The following is a 15,462-nucleotide window of genomic DNA, read 5'->3' as shown; positions in this document are numbered from 1 at the left end:
AATTACAGACTAATATCCCTGATGAACATGGATGCAAACATTCTCACCAAAATACTAGCCAATAGGATCCAACAGTACATTAAAAGGATTATTCACCACGACCAAGTGGGATTTATCCCTGGGCTGCAAGGTTGGTTCAACATCCACAAATCAATCAATGTGATACAATACATTAACAAAAGAAACAACAAGAATCATATGATCCTCTCAATAGATGCAGAAAAAGCTTTTGACAAAGTATAGCATCCTTTCTGATCAAAACTCTTCAGAGTATAGGCATAGAGGGTACATACCTCAATATCATAAAAGCCATCTATGAAAAACCTACAGCGAATATCATTCTCAATGGAGAAAAACTGAGAGCTTTCCTCCTAAGGTCAGGAACGCGGCAGGGATGTCCACTATCACCACTGCTATTCAACATAGTATTGGAAGTCCTAGCCACAGCAATCAGACAACAAAAAGAAATAAAAGGCATCCAAATCGGCAAAGAAGAAGTCAAACTCTCACTCTTTACAGATGATATGATACTTTATGGGGAAAACCCCAAAGACTCCACCCCAAAACTGCTCGAACTCATACAGGAATTCAGTAAAGTGGCAGGATATAAAATCAATGCACAGAAGTCAGTGGCATTCCTATACACCAACAACAAGACAGAAGAAAGAGAAATTAAGGAGTCGATCCCATTTACAATTGTACCCAAAACCATAAGATACCTAGGAATAAATCTAACCAAAGAGACAAAGGATCTATATTCAGAAAACTATAAAATACTCATGTAAGAAATTGAGGAAGACACAAAGAAATGGAAAAACGTTCCATGCTCATGGATTGGAAGAACAAATATTGTGAAGATGTCAATGCTACCTATAGCAATCTACACATTCAATGCAATCCCCATCAAAATACCATCCACTTTTTTCAAAGAAATGGAACAAATAATCCTAAAATTTGTATGGAACCAGAAAAGACCCCACATAGCCAGAGGAATGTTGAAAAAGAAAAGCAAAGCCGGCGGCATCACAATTCCGGACTTCCAGCTCTATTACAAAGCTGTCATCATCAAGACAGCACGGTACTGGCACAAAAACAGACACATAGATCAATGGAACAGAACAGAGAGCCCAGAAATGGACCCTCAACTCTATGGTCAACTCATCTTTGACAAAGCAGGAAAGAATGTCCAATGGAACAAAGACAGTCTCTTCAACAAATGGTGTTGGGAAAATTGGATAACCACATGCAGAAGAATGAAACTGGACCATTTCCTTACACCACACACAAAAATAGACTCCAAATGGTTGTAAGACCTCAATGTGAGACAGGAGTCCATCAAAATCCTAAAGGATAACACAGGCAGCAACCTCTTTGACCTCAGCCGAAGCAACTTCTTCCTAGAAACATCGCCAAAGGCAAAGGAAGCAAGGGCAAAAATAAACTATTGGGACTTCATCCAGATAAAAAGCGTTTGCAAAGCAAAGGAAACAGTCAACAAAACCAAAAGACAACTGACAGAATGGGAGAAGATATTTGCAAATGACATATCAGATAAAGGGCTAGTATCCAAAATCTATAAAGAACTCATCAAACTCAACACCCAAAGAACAAAGAATCCAATCAAGAAATGGGCAGAAGACATGAACAGACATTTTTCCAAAGAAGACATCCAAATGGCCAACAGACACATGAAAAAGTGCTCAATATCGCTCGGCATCAGGGAAATCCAAATCAAAACCTCAATGAGATACCACCTCACACCAGTCAGAATGGCTAAAATTAACAAGTCAGGAAACGACAGATGTTGGCAGGGATGCGGAGAAAGGGGAACCCTCCTACACTGTTGATGGGAATGCAAGCTGGTGCAGCCACTCTGGAAAACAGTATGGAGGTTCCTCAAAATGTTGAAAATAGAGCTACCATATGATCCAGCAATTACACTACTGGGTATTTACCCCAAAGATACAAAAGTAGGGATCTGAAAGGGTACGTGCACCCCGATATTTATAGCAGCAATGTCCACAATAGCCAAACTGTGGAAAGAGCCAAGATGTCCATCGACAGATGAATGGATAAAGAAGATGTGGTATATATATATACAATGGAATATTATGCAGCCATCAAAAGGAATGAGATCTTGCCATTTGCAACGACGTGGATGGAACTGGAGGGTTTTATGTTGAGAGAAATAAGTCAAACAGAGAAAGCCATGTATCATATGACCTCACTGATATGAGGAATTCTTAATCGCAGGAAACAAACTGAGGGTTGCTGGAGTGGGGGGGGGTGGGAGGGATGGGGTGACTGGGTGATAGACACTGGGGAGGGTATGTGCTCTGGTGAGCGCTGTGAATTGTGCAAGACTGTTGAATCTCAGATCTGCACCTCTGATACAAATAATGCAATATATGTTAAGAAAAAAAAAAGAAGAAGAAGAAGGTAGCAGGAGGGGAAGAATGAAGCGGGGGAAATTGGAGGGGTAGACGAACCATGAGAGACGATGGACTCTGAAAAACAAACTGAGGGTTCTAGAGGGGAGGGGGGTGGGAGGATGGGTTAGCCTGGTGGTGGGTATTGAGGAGGGCACATTCTGCATGGAGCACTGGGTGTTATGCACAAACAATGAATCACGGAACACTACATCTAAAACTAATGGTGTAATGTATGGGGATTAACATAAGAATAAAAAAATATGTTCTGAAAAATATAATAAATAAATAAACAAATAAAAGCAAATAAGAGGGCGCCTAGGTGGCTCAGCCGATAAGTGTCTGCCTTCAGTTCAGGTCATGATCTCCAGGTCGTGGGATCGACAGCTTCGAGCCTGTCTCCCTGCTCAGCAGGGAGCCTGCTTTTCCCTCTCCCCCACACTTGCTTGTGCTCTTTCTCTCCCCCAAATAAAAAAATAAAATCTTAAAAAAAAAAAAAACCACCTCTCTCTGTGTTGCTGCTTCTTACCTCTACGAAAGCCTTGATAAGTCACTCTCACCTCTCTGGGCTTGCTTCTACATCTGTAAAATGTGGGAGGGCAGGGGGAGAACAATAATAATTCTCACTGCCTACCCCTCTTGCTATCTAGGCACTAACCTTGTTCATCCTTGGTAGCAGTACTCCTTGCACCCCTTCTTAGTGATGGACATTTCAGCGTGAATGACTTGGGGAGCAAGTTTAGAGAGAAAGAGATAGGAGGGCATGAGGCACCTGGAGGAACCATGCAGGCTCTGCCCTTGCACTGAGTGACTAGCAGTTCTGGGGGCTTTAGCCAAGTGGATCGTAAGACGAACACTGACTCTGGATATAGATCAATCTCTGTTCTCCAACATAGTGACACTAGTAATATTTTTATCTCCAGATCTCTCCTCTGTTTCTTAATTGATTCCAATTGCAGTGGGGCAGAAAACTTTTGGTTACTGGTTTGTCATAAATCACTAATGCAAAGAGCCCTAGAATATATTACAATAGCAACACCAATATTATACATATGTATATTAATCTAGGATTTTCCCTATTTAGTTTTTAAATTCCAGAGCTGTTAAATGACTTGCCAAAGAGCTCTCATCTCTGAAGTGGCAAGGATAGAAATGGACTCCTTGTTGCTGAGTCCCAAGTCAGATATTCTTCTCATTCTTCCTACTCATGTACTGATTCAAATATAACAGTCAAATGAGGTCATGTGGCAGAAAACGGACCACTGAGGACATAGGACTTCCTCTTGAGACATCAGGATCTTTCTGAAAAATAGTACTAGGCAGATTTAATGACAATCAGCAATTAGAGTCACTATTCATTTGGACCACAAGATAGATGACGTGAGAGGGGCCTTGGCTTAGTATTTCCATGATATCCTCACCATTCAAAAATGGCTTTGGAGAACTCTGGTGCTAAGACACTGCTAACAAGTGCCAGATCTAACCGTGACGCGCTGAGCAATAATAATGATATATACTGACTGGTTTAGTCATAGAAACACCACGGAACTGATGCCACAAAGATCCTGAATGGTTTATAAGCTATGCAGAGAAATAAAAAGCAAACAGAATAAACTGGAAGAGCGTAAGAGTGGCAAATAAAACCTCCTATCGAGTAAATGAAACAAGTTGATATTTCATTACATGGAGTTTACAGACTGGTCTGTGGCTAGGTCAGGACCCCAGCCTTGCTGGCCACATTCCAGGACTCAATAAAATTTGAATGGAGCCATAGCAGTTTTCTGAAGAGAAAGCAATCCAAAACATTTCTTGACAGCTTCGCCTCAACATCACAGCTCCGGAGAGTGAGGAGTTACAGATTGATAGATTAATTATGTTATGTTTGCAAAGGATATAAAAGGTCCAAGAAGGCATGGAGGCGGGCGTCTCTTGGGGAAGACCTGACCAACTGGCCTAGAAAAGTAAATATCTGAATGTTCTACCTCAAGACCCAGCCGCAGGTAAACACCTTCATTTGGCAGGGCCTGTATTTTGAATGTGAGGTCTCGAGCTGCCTGCTGAGGCTCCTCCATTTACCAGGTCAGCAAGGATCTGTGAGCACTGGTATGCATGCAGGAGTGCTTGGTAAGCTGAAAGGGGGTCGCAAGTAAAGAGCGGTTCTTATCGTGAATTAGAACACTCCGGAGATCGTGCGCATGACTGTTTAAAAATAAGTAAGATATTGTTGTCCTGCTCTGTCTTCTGCGTGTTTTGTTGTTTGGTTTGGACCATGTTTCTATCTTCCGTGTTTACACATTTTTCTTAAACCTGCTTGCATGTTTTTAAAAAATAAAAAGGAAATTTCATATTTGACTGCTGACTCTGTTCCTGGAATTAGTAAATGTTTTCTAATCAACGTGACAGGCATGCAGAGACAGAGAAACAGGAAAAAGCACATGATCAACCAAGCGAGCTGGGATCCAACCCCACTTGTCATGCCACACTGTTTGTTCCTAGACCTTGAGGACAGGTGCACCTCCGATGGGGTGCCTGCCTTCCAGGCGCCAGGCACTGCTGTGTGCAGTACAGAGACTATCTCAGCTTTTAGCTTTATTTTACGATTAAGGAACCTGGAGGTCAGAGAGGTTAAGCACCTTGCCCGATGTTATAGCTTACCATCAGCAAAGCTGGAAGCTAAATCCACATGGGTCTGGTTCCCAAGCTTTTGATCTTCCCACCATACCCATGCGTCCCATCTGGTCAATATAGTCAGGGATCCAGATTAATGATGGCATCTATTGCTTCAGTGCACCCTGAGTAGGCATTTATTTTATCTTTTTTAATATTTGAAGTAGTTGCTTTAATTTTGGCTTTTAACAGGACAATAATGGGATTTGTTGAAAATGACTAAAATTTTATTATGGAAAGACTCACAGGTAAATTACTAATAATGACTTGAAAATAAGGCTCTATAGAAAAGTACAAAAATAGATTCATATAACTGATGTGTGGTATTGCCTGAAAATCCTTTCTCACCAAAGTTGCTGTCCCGAGACTTTTCTCATTATTCTACAGCTGAGGCTGTAGACATGGATAGTATACTGTCTTGGTGGGCCACAACCCAGGGATCAGAAGCCCTCTGATTTCTTCAGGGATGTCACTAGCTGTGTGCTCTCCCTCTCTTTATGCTTCATCCAACCAATCAAACAGGGGCTTTCCTGCTAATATGCCTTGTATAATTCATCTCTATGGCTCTGTCTTCCCAACACCCCTTTCCCTCTATCTTCCTTAGAAAAGTATTCCTTACCACACCTCCATGTGATTCTGATAAGGCTGCAAACTATAAAAATACACTTTGCCTGAGAGCAGAGTAAGGGGTGGAGAGATTGCTGAGAGTTGGTGTCATGAACCAGTCTCTGCCTTCATGGTCCCTACTACTAGTAGGAGACAGGAAACAAGCCAAGTGAATAGTACGTTAGATGCTGTTGCTGTTGACCCCAAGCCTGAGGACAACCTCCTACCTCAAATGTCTGCACTTTTATGCCTCTCCACTGAGGATATTCCCCTGCAACCAGAACGGTGCCCAGACCTTCTGCAGGATTTTCTAGAAATGCCAGAGATTTCACATGCTGAGACTCGGTGGAAAATACTTCACTTTCCCTATCCTTCAGGTGGATAACTCTAAGTACATTCTAAGTGGTCATTCAGGAAGTCTCTAGCAGGACTGAGCCCCAGTCCCTCACAGTGGTACTTAGCTCATAAATGCACCCACTGCCGGCTCACCCCTACTGTGACTCACTTTCCTCACTCCCTCACTTAGGTGTCAGTGCCCCAGGATGCAGGTTGGTTAATGGGGCAAACTAAAGCCCCCACTTTTGCGCCCATTCCACTGGGCTGCACCTGTCACACCCCATGCTCCTCCTCCGCTCACTCTAGGGTCCTCTTGCTGTCACCCTGCGCTGCTGCTGGAGGGGTGGTTTAATGGGTGAGGCAACTGAACTTATCCCTGAGGTGTCTGAGCTCCGCAAGGTATCTGAATATCCTCCTCAGGCTGTGGCAGCTGCCCTTATCTCTTTTCCACCAAAACTGGGCCCAAAAGTAGCAAGAGATATCCCAGGTGATTACCTGCATGTCAAACATATTCTCCTCTGTGCTCTTGTGTATTTGTAATGATCAGAGTCAATCACCACAGCCAGAGTGGTGAGACACAGAGAGTCCAAACTGCTGAGTGGCAGCCATAACATGAAGTTGAATGGAGCTTCTGCTTCTAGCCAGGAGAGAATAATAGACCCTGAATTAATTTTCCTATGTTCATTTAAAAACAACAAAATAGGGGCACCAGTGTGGCTCAGTCAGTTGAGCATCGACTCTTAGTTTCAGCTCAGGTCATGATCTGATCTCAGGGTCATGACATCAAGCCCTGCATCAGGCTCTGCGCTTAGCAGGGAGTCTGCTTGAGATTCTCTCTCTCCCTCTGCCCTTCACCCTGCTCGCACTCTCTCTCTCTCTCAAATAAATAAATCTTTAAAAAATAATAATAAATAAAAATTAAAACTGGGCGAAATAAGTAAAAAAAAAAAAAAAAAAACAATGATTTTCAAACCTTGGCCAAAGGCAGGGCTTAAGAGTAGTCCCTTCAAGAAGGGAAACAAATCAAGTAATCCCTATAAACACCCCCATTTACTGCCTGGAAAGAGGCCACAACACAGAGAAGGGAAATCCAAACTGAGCCCAAGGTGTTCCCTGGGTGACAGAGACAGAGTTTAGATTTCAGGGAGGCCAGCATGGCTAAGATCCATAGAGCACAGTATCAGAGAGGAGAGAGAACCCCAGGGAGTGGCAGACGTCCCCCTTGAGTCTTTGCCTGAGTACTGATCAGAGCATGGGTATGAGGAAATCAATGAGCCCAGGGAAAAAAAACACCAGAAAAGGGCATTCTAAACAATCCTCAGGACTCACACAGGCCAGAGACAGTCTGTGTTCCTGCCAACTAAATGGGAGAGGCTTCCTAACAGATGGGCATTGAGCAGAATTCTGAGAAGGTTAGGCATTGCCCCTGCAGTGGGTCATATTAGCACTACACTAAAGGGTATTCAGGTCCTAACTAGCAAAGCTGAAAATCAAGCCTCAAGTAAATCAAACTATTTCCATGAAATTTAACTGTGTCCCGGGGGAAAAAAAGGCAAAAAAAATTTTTTAAGACACTATAAATCCAGCAAACAATACATAAATTTACAATGGCTGGTATCCAATAAAAATTACAGCTATTCAAGGAATCTAAAAACAGAAAGTGTCCACTTATGGCAAGAAGAAAAAAAAAAATCAATCAATAGAGAAAAAACAAAATTAAACAGACAGAAGTTAGCAGATAAAGATATTAAAGTATCTAACTATACTTCTTATATTCCAGAAGGCCAAAAAAGAAAAAAAAAAAAAAAACACACCACAGAAAATATTTTAAAAACCCAAATCAAACTTCTAGACGTGAAAAATACCCTGAGATAAGAAATAATACACTAAATGGGACTGACAGCAGACTATATCCTATAGAAAAAGAAAGATTAGTGAAGGCACGGTGATAGAAACTATCCAAAGTTGTTTGAGAGTGCATCACACTCCAAGGGATAGAGAAACACAGGTAACACCATGCTCAGAAGAGGGACCACTCTAAACAAGGGAACACCAATAAAATGTCCAAGAACAGGTGGACCGAGTACTAGACAACCTAGAGGAGGCCACTTGAAAGTACACAGGTGCAAAGGTATCAATCTTGGGCAAGCACTAGTTCTGGGGAGGAGGGAACCAGCCTGGAAGAAGAGCCATCCCTTGGAGACTTGGTAGTGAAGGAAAAGAAAAGAATATTACAGAATTAGAAGACACTACTAAATAGCACACATGCCCAAATGGAAAGAGTAAAAGGGCCATTAGTTTTTCAAAAATACACACAAGAGGGCAGGATACCTGGGTGGCTCAGTCGTTAAGCATCTGCCTTAGGCTCAGGTCATAATCCCAGGGTCCCGGGATAGAGCTCCCTGCTTGGCGGGGAGCCTGCTTCTCCATCTCCCACTCCTCCTGCTTGTGTTCCCTCTCTCACTGTCTATCTCTCTGTCAAAAAATAAATAAAAATCTTAAAAAAAAAAAAATACATACAAGAGGGAATCCTTGAACAAAGAAATCTAGTAGGTATCTCAAATTCCCCAAATCTCTTCATAGATACATTGATTATTGCTACTTCGAAAAATCCAAGGCCCCTTCGAATAAACAAGAAAGGACAGCAAAAGGCATATGGAATCCCTGAATCCCCTGAGAACCAAAAATTCTCAATTAAATATTCTCTAAATTGCACCCAAAGTAGAGAAAAACAGTAACAGACAGGCATGAAATTAAATAAGCAATGACAAATATAAAATAACACCATGAATTAGAAATTCAAAAGTCAGGATAAAAAATGGATATATAAAATATGTTGAACAAACTTAAGAAAGAAGTTGAGGAAAAAGACAAAATCACCTCAGAAATAGTGAATTATAAAGTAAAAAGGAGCTTGTATTTTGCTAAAAATACAAGAGGCACTGAAGAGAATAATGCAAACAACCAAGAGAAGACTCAAAAGGTACCAAAAGAAAAATAATCAAAGATAATCAAAGAGGATCCAGCATATGTATAATGTAGTTTCTGAAGAAAAAGAAATTAATGGAACCGAACTAATATTTAAGGTTATAATCCAAGAAAATTTTCAAAATAAGACTTGAACATTCATATTAAAAAGACCCACAATGTAACTGGGAAAATTTACCCTGAATATTCAATGTTAAGGCATAATCTAGGAAAACTATTGGACTCTAAAGCCAAAAAATATAAAATAAAATAAAAATAAAAGAATTTTCTGGCCTTCAGGGCAAGGGAAAAAGTTATTTACAAAACAAACAAACAAAAAACTCAGGTTGTCATCAGACTTCTCAAAAGCAGCAAAGAAAATAAAGAGTGAAAAAAAAAATTTAAGAATCAAGGAGAAAAAGGGTGAACCAAGGATTCTATACCCAGTCCAGAGCCCAGATGTTCTGCTAAAACCCAGTGTAATGCAGAACAACTGTAAACATTTAAAATCTCAGGAAATACTGTATTTAAGAATCTTTTCTGAGGCAACTACTAGATTGTTTGCCAACTAGGGCCTGTGGACCAAATCCAGCCTACTACCTGTTTTGGTTTTCCTGGAGCGCAGCCATGCCTGTTCACCTAGGTATTATTCATGTCTGTGTCTGCACTGCAATGGCAGGGTTGACTAGTTACACCAGAGACATTATGCTCCATTCAGCCCAAAATGTTTACTAGCTGGCCTTTTACTAGAAAAAGGCTGCCAATTTCCGTACTGGAGAATGGGCTTGATCTAGATAAGAGGTAACTGGGAACCTGCCAGAAGGAATTAAATACATGTAACTATAAATCTCAGAGAGGTGAGGATGAGGGTGGAAGAAGAACATATAAATGCTACATGTTCCAACAAAGTGACACGGGAGAAGGGGGAAGAATAGTCCATGGACTGGCTTCATTGTGCTAGCACTTCCCCCGTCTATATCCTGTCCTCCTCCTCACCACACCCACCTGGCCACAATGCTCAGCTCAATGTGCGCTCAGTGTAGTAGCTGTGATTAATGAAAACAACAGCTCTGATCCGAAATCCAAAGTTTTATTCAAATCTCACTAATTAATCCTGTCATAAACGCTGAACCACACTTGAGCTCCCAGGATTCATTGTGCCCTTCTAGACCAAGAGCATGACGAAGCAACCTCCTAGAACCATCTCCCCAGACCCACACCCCAAAAAATTCACCCTCATGGTTTCATCATTGTTAAGAGGAGGCACGGAAAGACAAACCTGGGAAAAGGTAGGGTCTCTCCCCAAAGTGGAGAGGAAACTTGCCTCAACTATTGATGCATAGCATTCCAAACTGGAGTCACTGGAAAGGTCTTCTCAAGTAGGACATTTCCACGGGGTAAAAGGGAGAGTAAGGTGATCCTCAAAAAGAAATTATCAGGGGAACAAAATAATCCAAAATATGTTCTGTGTAAGAGAGAAGTTTAATCACTCTTCCCACTAAATTATTCATCATCTAGCATCCCAGCCTAAATGTGTTCCTAAGGACTACATTTTGTTTTTAATTCCCCCTCAGAGAGTTGTGGGACAGAGCTGTGCCTTTTCCAGAGAAAGAATAAGCCATTAAAAAATGACATGCTTATAGTAGGCGCTTGATAAATTTAGTTAATGATAGTGCTCAAAAATACAACAATATGCTCTAATACTCTGTCCAGAGACAACCAAATCAGTATCGTCTGCTTCTCTTCAGCTGCCCATCCACACTTTTGTTATTTTATTGTTTATGTGAGCCACTCTGCATCTCCTGGTGATAATATGTGCCTACATAAAATCTAAAATTAGATTTCCTACAAGGGGAGATAGTAGGCATAAGCACAGCAGTGAAAATGTATGTAACTGGGAAAATGTGTGTAAAATATGTCAACTTAAGCATTTGCCTAATTTCATTTACATATTAAAGATTCTATTGAAAGACATGGTACTTTTTGTGCTTAGGATAAAGAAGATGAAAAGAAGCTATAAGGTGTATACACATCTCTTCTTGATAAGCATTTTATTTTCCTTTGCAAATGTGTCCATATTTTCTCCAGAAAGCATCTTCATTATGTTTGTAATACTGCAAAAGTAGGATGATATTAAATATATGCATCACAGAGTTAGTCCTAGTGTTGCCATTTACATTTTGTTCACTTAACCTGAGCAGTACATTTCAAATGTTTAAATACTTTATTTTTGTGCTCACTCTTGCCTCCTTTTAACATGTAGGATACACAAGAAAAACCATCAGCAAAGATACGTATGTCCAAGGTGCTATGACGTTGGAAAATTAAAATGGTGCTAATCCATACACAAAAAAAAAAATCTGGAAAATGACATATAGGCAACATTCATGGGCAGAATGTTGGGGCAAAAAAGTCACTAAGATCAGAGTCAAGAAACAGAAATTCTTACACTAGCTCCACCACTACACTCACTAGAAATCCCGGAATCTGACCACATTGGAATTGTGGTCACTCACCTTAAAAACAGTGAGGGAGAGGACAGGATGAGGCACAGGAGAAAGGACAGAAACTCTATTCTGGTCAACATCACAGAGTTGAATGAAATGACATAATTTTGTAGTTATATAATAAGTGATAAATAAAAATTTACTGAGCATCTATTATGTGCATGCCCTGCCCCAGCACTAAAAATATTGTGGTGATCAAGACAGCCCACACAATAAAGATAGTTCTAGACAGATGTAACTGTAAGTGCAAAGGCCCTGAGATAAGAGGGAAAAAAAATTATTTTGGTGGATGGGGAGTATGAAGAGAGAGGGGGAGGATATAAGGTCAGAAAGGAGGCTGAGTCCAAATTAGTTAAGGCATCGAAGGCCATGTCTTGGATTTGAGATTTTATTTAAAGTTCAATGAGAATTCATGAACTACTTTAAAAAGAGCTAAATTACACAATATAATTTATGTATGAAAATATTACTCTTACTACTATGTGGAGAATGGAATTGGGGTGCTAACAAGCCTAGAAAACCAAAAAAAAAAAAAAAATCATTCTTGAGGCAAGAGATAAATGTAGCTTAGACTTTAGCACTTTAGCTGGTAGAAGAGATGGAAAGAAATGGAAGGATTTGAGATGTATTTTTATTTTTTTAAATTTTATTTTATTATGTTAGTCACCATACCATACATCATTAGTTTTTGACGTAGTGATCCACGCTTCATTGTTTTCGTGTAACACCCAGTGCTCCATGCAGTACGTGCCCTCCTTAATACCCATCACCAGGCTAACCCATCCCCCCAAGCCCCTCCCAACAACCTCAGTTTGTTTCTCAGAGTCCATAGTCTCTCATGGTTCATCTCTCCCTCCGATTTCCCCCCCTTCATTTTTCCCTTCCTTCTCCTAATGTCCTCCATGCTATTCCTTATGTTCCACAAATAAGTGAAAACATATGATAATTGACTTGCTCTGCTTGACTTATTTCACTTAACATAATCTCCTCCAGTCCCATCCATGTTGATGTAAAAGTTGGGTATTCATCCTTTCTGACGGCTAATATTCCATTGTATATATGGACCACATCTTCTTTACCCATTCATCTATGGAAGGGCATCTCTGCTCTTTCCACAGTTCGGCTATTATGGACATTGCTGCTATGAACACTGGGGTGCATATGGCCCTTCTTTTCACTACATCTGTGTCTTTGGAGTAAATACTCAGTAGTACAATTGCTGGGTCATAGAGTAGCTCTACTTTTAATTTTTTGAGGAACCTCCACACTGTTTTCCAAAGTGGCTGTACCAACTTGCATTCCCACCAACAGTGTAAGAGGGTTCCCCTTTCTCCACAACCTCTCCAACATTTGTTGTTTCTTGCCTTGTCAATTTTTGCCATTCTAACTGGCGTAATAAGGTGGTCTTCAGTGTGGTTTTGATTTGAATTTCCCTGATGGCTAATGATGATGAACATTTTTTCATGTGTCTGTAAGCCATTTGTATGTCTTCTTTGGAGAAGTGTCTGCTCATGTCTTCTGCCCCTTTTTTGACTTGATTATTTGATTTTGGGGTGTTGAGTTTGAGAAATTCTTTATAGATATTGGATACTAGCCCTTTATCTGTAGTGTCATTTGCAAATATCTTTTCCCATTCTGTGGGTTGCCTCTTTGTTTTGTTGACTGTTTCCTTTGCTGTGCAGAAGCTTTTTATCTTGATGAAGTCCCAAAAGTTCATTTTTGCTTTTGTTTCACTAGCCTTTGGAGATGTATCTTGAAAGAAGTTGCTGTGGCCGATGTCGGAGAGGTTACTGCCTATGTTGTCCTCTAGGATTTTGATGGATTCCTGTCTCACATTGAGGTCTTTCATCCATTTTGAGTTTATCTTTGTGTATGGTGTATTTTTAAAGGCAGAATATTACTCAGCCATCAGAAAGGATTAATACCTACCATTTGTATTGAAAAATGGAACTGGAGGGTATTATGCTAAGTGAAATAAGCCCAGCAGAGAAAGAAAATAAGCCAAGCAGAGAAAGACAATTATCATATGGCTTCACTCGTATGTGGAATATAAGGAATAGCAAAGAGGACCACAGCGGAAGGGAGAGAAAACTGAATGGGAAGAAATCAGAGAGGGAGACAAACTATGAGAGACTCTGGAATCCAGGAAACAAACTGAGGGTTACAGAATGGAGGGAGTGGGGGGATGGGGTAACCAGGTGATGGGTATTAAGGAGGGCATGTGATGTGATGAGCACTGGGTGTTACACGAAACTAATGAATCGTTGAACACTACATCTGAAACTAATGATGTACTATATGTTGGCTAACTGAACATAATAAAAAATAAATAAAGACAGAATGATGAGAAACTCGAACCTTTCCCACTAAGATCTGGAACAAGGCAAAGATGTCCCCTCTCATTATTCATTTGCAACAATGTACTGGGAATACTAGCTAATACAATAGCATAAGAATAGGAAATAAAAGGTATACAGATTGGGAAGGAAGAAATGAAACTGGCTTTGTTTGCAGATGACATGATCATCTATGTAGAAAATCTGAAAGAATCAACAACAGCAGCAGTAACAATAAAACCTCCTGGAACTAATAAGTGAATATAGAAAGGAGGCAGGATACAAGGTTAACATAAAACAGTGAATCATTTTCCCACATACCAGCAACGAAATGAGTAGAAATTGAAATTAAAAATACAATACTACATGCATTAGCACCCAAGAAAATGAAATGTTTAGGTACAAAACTAATGAAGTATGTATAAGATCTGTATGAGGAAAACTAAAAAAATATGATGAACAAAAACAAAAAACTAATAATTGAAGAGCTATTCCATGCTCATGGATAGAAGACTCAATATCATTAACGTATCAGTTCTTCCAACCTGACTTATAGACTCAATGCAATTCCAATTAAAATCCCACCAATTATTTTGAGGATATCAACAAACTGATTCTGAAGTTTATATGAAGGGTAAAATAGCCAAGAAAATATTGAAGGAGAACAGAGTTGGAAGACTAACATTACTCAACTTCAAGACTTATTATAAAAACAGATTAATCAAGACAATTGATACTGCAAAGAGTAGACAAATAGAACAGTGGGATGGAACAGAGAGCACAGAAACAGACTCACATAAATACAGTCTTTGACAAAAGAGTAAAAGCAATACAATGCAGCAAAGACAGTCTTTTCAACAAATGATTCTAGAACAACTAGACATCCACATGCAAAGAAATTAATCTAGACACAGACCTTACACTCTTTGCAAAAATTAACTCAAAAGGGATCACAGACTGAGACGTAAAACACAAAACCACAAAGCTCCTGGAGGATAACGCAAGAGAAAACCTAGATGACCTTGAATATGGTGATGTCTTTTTAAATACATCAAAGACATGATTCATGAAAGAAATAATTGATAAGCTGTACTTCATTAAAATTAAAAACTCCTGCTCTGTGAAAGATAATGTCAATGCCAAGAGAAGGAGAAGACCAGCCACAGATTGGGAGAATTTACAAAACACACAGTTGATGAAGAACTGTTATCCAAAATATACAAAGGACTCTTAAACTTCAACAATAAGGAAACAATCAATCTGATTTTAAAATACCTAAACAAATAACCACACCAAAGGAGATATACAGATGGCAAAAAAGATGCTCCACATTATTTGTCAACAGGGAAATGCAAATCAAAACAACAATGAAATTACACACCTATGAGACTGGCCAAAATTCAGAACACTGACAACATCAAATGCTGGTGAGGATGTGGAGCAACAGAAACTCTCATTCATTGCTGGTGGGAATGCAGTATGGTGCAGCTACTTTGGAAGGCAGCTAGTAGTTTCTTATAAAACTAAACATATTCTTACCATGCAACCCAGAAATCATGCTCCTTGGCATTTACCCAAAGGATTTGAAAACTTATGTTCAAACAAAACCCTGCA

This window comes from Mirounga angustirostris, unplaced genomic scaffold (assembly GCF_029215605.1).
Source record: "Mirounga angustirostris isolate CCGP_5_RB_7025 unplaced genomic scaffold, mMirAng1.0.hap1 SCAF_10, whole genome shotgun sequence".
Lineage (NCBI taxonomy): Eukaryota > Metazoa > Chordata > Mammalia > Carnivora > Phocidae > Mirounga > Mirounga angustirostris.
The sequence above is the reverse complement of the archived record's forward strand: the minus strand, read 5'-3'. Positions refer to the sequence as shown.